This window comes from Euphorbia lathyris, chromosome 1 (assembly GCF_963576675.1).
Source record: "Euphorbia lathyris chromosome 1, ddEupLath1.1, whole genome shotgun sequence".
Taxonomy (NCBI): domain Eukaryota; kingdom Viridiplantae; phylum Streptophyta; class Magnoliopsida; order Malpighiales; family Euphorbiaceae; genus Euphorbia; species Euphorbia lathyris.
Genome location: NC_088910.1, coordinates 69,633,990 through 69,641,566, shown reverse-complemented (window position 1 = coordinate 69,641,566; position 7,577 = coordinate 69,633,990). Strand labels below are relative to the sequence as shown.

General features: G+C 34.2%; 1 long non-coding RNA gene across 1 annotated transcript; it reads right to left on the bottom strand.

Moving 5' to 3' along the window:
- Window positions 1–3,002: 3,002 nt before the first annotated feature.
- Window positions 3,003–6,705, bottom strand: LOC136210081 (uncharacterized). Its single transcript, XR_010677841.1, has 6 exons — window positions 5,801–6,705; window positions 5,053–5,422; window positions 4,640–4,853; window positions 3,799–4,544; window positions 3,193–3,603; window positions 3,003–3,122 (listed from the first exon to the last, which is right to left on the bottom strand). It is a non-coding gene; the product is annotated as an uncharacterized lncRNA (long non-coding RNA).
- Window positions 6,706–7,577: the final 872 nt, after the last annotated feature.

Below are 7,577 nucleotides of genomic sequence, written 5' to 3'. Positions count from 1 at the left end.
ATGGCAACTTAGTCTTCATCTTTATTAATGCCAAGTGCTCATGCTCGTGCTCGTGCCCAGTTCAATTTGACATGAATGGTTAACATTCTTTCTTGATTGGAAAGAAACCGCGACCCAACACGGAATTCACGCTTGACGAGATCCTCGTTCTCCAAGAATTTGAAATTAAGGATGGAGAATGGTTCATTCTCGCTCCAAGGAACGGAAATCGTGCCTTTATCACCAAGAATAATTACACTAACAATATTCTCGCATCCAATATTCTTATTCTTCGAACGGGAGGGAGATACCAAACCATCCATCAAAATCAACAACATTACCCTGTATAATATCTCCTTTGCAGCCGTTTTACTATATGAGATAAATGCACTATGTTCTTTAATATCTCCTGCAACGGCGCCAAAAACTTGTTGGTGGTTTTCCGCAAGTATACGGTTTGCACGTTTAAATAATAAAAGATATCGATCCCACAGAGAATGCAATTGATACTTAACTTATATTGTTTCTTTATTCGTTTTCTTGAGGTTTATAGAAAATTGATATTTGTGAAATAGTTTCTAATTCTAATTACAGAAATTAAATCTAAACTACAACTTATTCCAAAGTTAATTCATGCTAAGCCAAAAATACAACTTTAAACTTTGCTTTGGTTAAAATAAATATAATAAATTACCAATTGAGGAAAATATGGTAGTGGATAGGACAGAGTGGAGGGAGCGAATTTGTATCGCTGACACGACTTGATTTCACGGTTTTATATGATGGTTCATGTTAGCCGACCTCGAATCATTTCGAGACTAAGGCTTTGTTGTTGTTGTTGTTGTTGAATAAATTACCAATTGATTCAATTAGAGGAGTTAAACCATCATCAATATTTTCTTTCGATCTTAGATTGAAAACATTAATCAAATTTGGAATCTAAACCCGATTACTCGAATTACCGCAATGACCAAATCTAAATCTGAATTTGCATGTTCGAATACTAAATTTCTTTCTATGCATTTTTACATGTAAACGCCAATTAATAATACTTAAAGAATATTGTTAAATCAAACTTTAAGTAAAACAAAGTGAAAATGGAATTGAATTAAAAGATATATTATTATTATGAGTCATAAACATCACAAGTTTAACAAAGAAGAACAAAATTGAAATGCATTAAAACAAAGTAAGAATTCCAGGTTGTTAATCCTTTACTCTACTTTATAGGTTCTTCACGCCTTGGTTCGCCTTCAATTCTGGATCTTCTTATTGAGTCTTCGAAAAAGAAATCTCTCGATCAACTTCGAAGAATAAACGTAACTTGGATAAGCCTAACTCTAAGTACTAGAAATAGTACTAGAAATCCTAATGTATGTAATAAAATGTAGTCACTCTTCTACTCTCTTTCTATAGAATTTTCTTCCTTTTATAATCTCTAAAATGTCTGATGGAGAGGCATGTCAGTTAGCGAAGAGTAGCCTCGATCCGGATGAAAAGATGCATCGCTTGGATGAAGATAAGGATGGAAAAGTGCATGAACTACTACTGACGCGTTCAAGAATCAAGAATCTCAATCGCGACACGCTAGGAAGGGGGGATGAATAGGTGTGTGTTTCCTTGCCAGCGTGTCTCTGTCGAGATTTTGGCAATCTCGTCAGTGACAGAGACTTTGCTTCTTGTCCTTGGAGAATTATTAGAACTTCTCAGACGCGACTTCCAATTCTCAAACGTAGCTTTACTTGAAAGCTTGCTATCTTGCTCAATTTTAATCCATTTTTGCTCTGATTTAGCTTTTTCCAAATAATTAATACCTTGCAAACAAAACTCAAATACCCACGTGAAATTTTTTCAAAATAAAGTAAATAACACACAAATTACACAAAACAAACACAATTATGCATGCTAAAGTAGATGTATTTTGGAAACATGAGTAAACATCTATTCTTGGATACTTTATTATGTTAATTTGCACAGGTAAATAACATAATGACTTTTATAGTGTCTCGGAATTAGGACATACACTAACATACATTATATATGTGAATTAAAGAAAAAAAATTAGTAAAATAAATAACGTCGAACATATGTTATACATAAGACTCCAAATTAAAAAAAAAATCGTTAATCCAAAATGTTATTTTTCATTTAATTAGGATGGAAACCAAAACAGTAAACATCACTCGATTAACCATATAATATAGTAACCTTTTTTTTTATTAAAATCCTTTTATTTTTCACGTACATGTTATATATAAGAATTGAAATAAATAACATCGCATGTGTGTTATATATACGATTCAAAATTAAAAACGAGCTAATCTATGATGTGGTCCTGTATATTTTTGGAAATTTTTCTCTTTAAACATTTATTTTATCTCTCCTAACCAAACAACACCTATACAATATAAAAATAAATACTTTAAAGAATTAAAATTGTTTAAAATATTATAATTTTTTTATTTTTAAATCATCAACCGATATATTTTGAGATGTTGATTGAAATTTAATAACAGTAATATTAAAAAAATGTAAAATTTAGTTTTGAAGTTTAATGTTGATACGGTAGAAATGAGAATTTAGTGGGGCATGAGTGTAATTTAGCAATATATTTTGGGTGTTGTTAAACATAGCCTCCATTTCCCACCTCTAGCCCCGTGAAAGGACGAAAATACCCTTTGAGCTTTTGGGGTGGGAAATGGAGGATTTTTTCCTCTCCCGGCACGCGGACGTGAGGTAATCACGCCTCACCACAAGGTGAGGCGTGAGGCTATCACGCCTCGCCATAGGTGCGGACGTGATAGCCTCACGCCCGCGTGCTGGGAGAGGAAAAAATTATGGAATTTAACTCGGATTAACCTTTTTGAAATAAAAATTACGAAATTTAACTCGGATTAACCTTTTACAAATAAAAATTAACAACATAAACATTAAAATAAATTAATAAACATAAAATAGTACATATAATCTCAAAAGTGTTAAAATGTAATAAGTTCTAGTAGATAAACTCATAAAAACATATATCAGTTCGCCCGACGCCACGTGTCTATAAACTCATCCATCTCGCTCCTAATAAGTGGAGCCTCCTCATCAGTTCGGCCGGCAGCTGATCGCTGGGTGATACGCCACAACCAGCTAACCCACTGCAAAAAAATAAATAAATATTAAAAAAACAAACACATGTAAACTAATATTAAATAATAATAAACTTACATATTCGCTGTTGGAGCGAGCAAGCTGGACCGTTCCATCCTGTCCGGCATGAAGGAGATGAGGATGTAAATATCGCATGTACCAGTCCATGTAAGCAGCATCACAGGCAGTGGGATCGTATCCAACTGGCCGGCATCTCCTCCGATCAATGCCCCGAGCCGATAGAAATCTCCGTCAGGTATCATCAACTGTGACAAAGGAATGCGTGAGCCTGTACGATAAAGACTTCCATGGCCGTATTGCTCTATCAGGTCTAATACGCTCAGTCGGGATAGGCTGAGTATATCCGACCTGACGTAAGTTTCGATCCGACATATATGGCTCAACAATGTCTCTACATCGTATCCAACCGGCGTAGGACACTCGAAGCTGATCGTCATCGGGGACAGGACCATAAGGCAACCACGTCACCTGCAAAAAATAATACTCAATAATAAATAATAATATGCTATAAATAATACTTAAATTAAAATTAAAATTAAAAGTATAAGTAATGCTAAAATTATAAATAAAAATATGCCAAAATTATAAAATTAAAAGTAAAAATATAATTAATACTAAAATTATAAATAAAACTATAATTAATACTAAAATTTTATAAAATACCTCGGCTGCCATCATACGGTCCAGTTGTGCACGTATGGTCTCTAGTCGAGCGATCGTCCTGCCTGGAACCCCGACCTCCCATCTGCATGCCCAGGGACGGTCAGCTGGGATCCTGAGTGGTAGTCTATGCAGCCAGAACACCGAAAAATACTCGTATATCCACGCATGTAGTAGGGTCAAACATCCGCAAATACCAGAACAGTCTCCTCTGCTCGCTATCCCCGGCTGTCGATATAACGTGGCAAGTGTAGCAGACCCCCACGAAAGTCCAACTGCCCCTCTGACACCATCGTGAACCTCAGCCAGATGGGACGGCTCCTATCGCCACTCTTGTCGATAAACAAGGTGGATCCGAGCATAAGCCACATCCACACCGTGGCCCGAGTCGCGTCATCCCTACCCTCGCTGGTAAGTCTGTGTACAACATCAAAAAATACACCTCCACCACTCCAGTATTTTCGGAGCGGCGACAGCAACTCCTCCTGATCCACCCCGAACATCATCATACACATGACATGCAGTCGCTCAGTACTGCATGACTCGGAGACCATCGGACCGTCGATCGGGATACGCAAAATCTACCATACATCATGCAGTAGAATAGTCATCTCCCCGAACGGCATATAGAAGGAGTTCGTATCAGGCTGTCACCGCTCCACGAACGCAGATATCAGCGGGGCGTCGAGGTTCCTGAACATGGTGGATGAGAGGTGAGACAACCCAGTCCTCTTGATCATATCCTTCAGCTGTAAAATGACACATATACAATTGCTGAATTTTTTTGAGGTTTAGGGTTAAAAATAATAATTAAAATAATTTTAACAAACTAAATTATTCTTACCTCAGGTGTCGCACCACGTAACCACACCCCTAATTTCTAACATGCTAATGATCTGTTGTAGCATGTCAGAAACGATCGAAGCTCCCCTCCCATATCTGTGAGGCAACATGTCCTAGAAAACTAGGAATCATGGAACCATCAATGGGACCACCATCCACCGGCCTAGAAACAATCCAGCTGTGGTCATCACTAGCTTTGGGACGTTTGCTGATCCCTGAAATTTTAAATAATACTAAAATTATAAATACTATACTAAAAATTAAAAATATTATACTAAAATTAAAAATACTATACTAAAAATTAAACTATACTATACTAAAATTATACTATACTATACTAAAATTATAAATACTATACTAAAATTATAAATACTATACTCAAATTAAAAGTACATGTACTCGCAAAGCGACCACCTCTGCGTTGTCTGCCCTGGGTCGGCTGCTCATCGCCATCCTCACCCTCACCATCACCACCAGATACTGGCCTTCGTTGTACCTGGGCTACCTCCTAGAAATGCTCATCCACAACATCAACATCAGGATCTCGGACATCATAATAATCCGCCGTCGCCGCCGCCTCCGCTCGCCGAATCTCGGGCTGATCCAATACAGCCTCCTCAATCGAATCCCTCCGCACCTGCTGCGTCGCAGCCCCTCTCCGTCTACGACCCGATACATCAATACCACGATGTCTCGTATGCCGTGGTGTATCATCCTCCTCGTCCATACCTAGACGATGAGCTGATGACGGGATAGATTTTCCCGCAATAGTAGATCGCCCCGTCTACAAAATTACATTAAAAACAAATATGATTTACAACAACTCAATTTACCTATACAATTTACAACAATTAAATTAGAAAAGAATATAATTTACAACATAAACATTTAACTAAAATTAAATTAACATACATACAAATTAATTTACATACATACAAATTAAATAACAATTATTAAAAGCTCTAAATTGCACTCGGGCGTATGAACATTACGTCCGACCTACCTCATGCCTGCACCATAGGTCGGGTGTGATGTTTAAACGCCCGAACCATAGGTCGGGCGTGATGTTCATACGTCCGAGTGCGATTCCGGTGATTTTTTAAAAACCCTCACAGATTAAAAAACGAACAACAAATCAACAAAATAAAACCGTAAATCGTACCATTTTTGCTTTCCCTTTATCGCCCATGTCACGATCCATGGTATGGTTGAGAAATTAGTTCGAATTTGATCCAATAGAGTTTAGGATGTTTGAGAGGTTTTGAAATTTTTGAAAATTTATCTAAATGGTATTTCCGTCCATTCACGGGGCTAGTGGTAGAAATTGTGGTTTGGTTTAGTAATTCACTATATTTTTTTTTTGTGTTGTGATATCTATGATGTGGTCCCACATATTGAGTTTTGGACGTGAACAAGTCAGCTTGAGGTGTCTCCACGTAAGCATTAGTCAAACCAAGTTTAGAGTATCCAACGTGGTTCCTCTACCTACCAACCGCCCATCAATGAATCATCATTTTCTTCTTTTTTTGGAATATAAAAGGGTAGCCAATGCCATTATCCAATTTCAAAGTTTTCAACCTTATCCTTTTATTTAGTTGATTTTTTATACTTAAATACTACCAGAACAAATATTGATTTGAGCATTCGTTAGTCTTCTAGACATTTGAATCTCTCATCTTTTTATACTTTCTGATGCCAATTTTATAATCTATCAACTTCTCCTCAATTTGACAATCTACTTTCTTAAATTTAAAATCTATATATATTCTTCTTTTTTTTGGTAAGAATATATATATATATTCTTTTTAATGCAACTTTATCTGACTTTAAAATGAATAACTAGTCTTGCACCCGTGCGATACACGGTATGTATTATATTTTTAAATATATTGAATATAATTAAATTAATATAATATTATTTGATTTTGAAAAAAAAAATGCATATTTAATTTAAGGTTCTTCTCAATTATTTTTTAGAGGAAAATATAAAAATAAACCTTATAGTTTTTGCAATTTTCAAATGCAGTCTCGTGTTTCAAAACGTGACAAATATGGATCTGAGGTTCATTTCGTTAACAAAAACAATCCAAAGTAGCGGTGTTAAAAAAGTCGAAGTCATGCACTCGTGCGATGCACAATATATATAATATTTTTAAATGTATCAAATATAATTAAATTAATATGATATTTGATTTTGAAAAAAATACATATTTAAACCACTTATCAATTTAATTTTTATTAGCAACTCTTTGATCTTTTAAAGTGATACATTAAGCTCTTGGTCAAATATTTTTAAATACATTAACCATCTAATTTTTAAATAAAAACATTAAGCCATTGATTATTTATTTATTAACATATTATAAAATCTTCTTAGACGATCCAGTTATATGTCTCTGTTTTAACACGTCAATTAACATATATGATTCACATGTGTTATAACTTATAAACACCCTTTTATTATTTAATAATATACATAATATTATATATTATCTGCATATAATTTAATTATCGTCTGCTACTATGTTATTATTATTATTATTATTTAGCTTTGTTAATTTAATATTATTTTGTCTGTTAAATATGTATTGTGGTTATAGTCTATTCGATTTCTTATTTTTGATATAAGCAATTAGTATTATCTATATATCTCATTTTATTATTTGATGATTCAGAATTATTTTTTGTTAAGTCAATTATGTGCACCGCTTTTTTATAGAAAGAATAATAATGTCATCAACCTAATCTATATATTCACCTATTTTTTTTTAATTATTCATATAACTGTTGTGTCAAATAAAACTTAATATATTAAAATAATAATTAATACCATTTAAAAAATAGAGACTTAATATATTAAAATATAATTACTTAATGGCTTGGTGTATTCATTTGAAAGATTAAAGACTTAAACAATAAAAGATGAATTAATCAAAAAG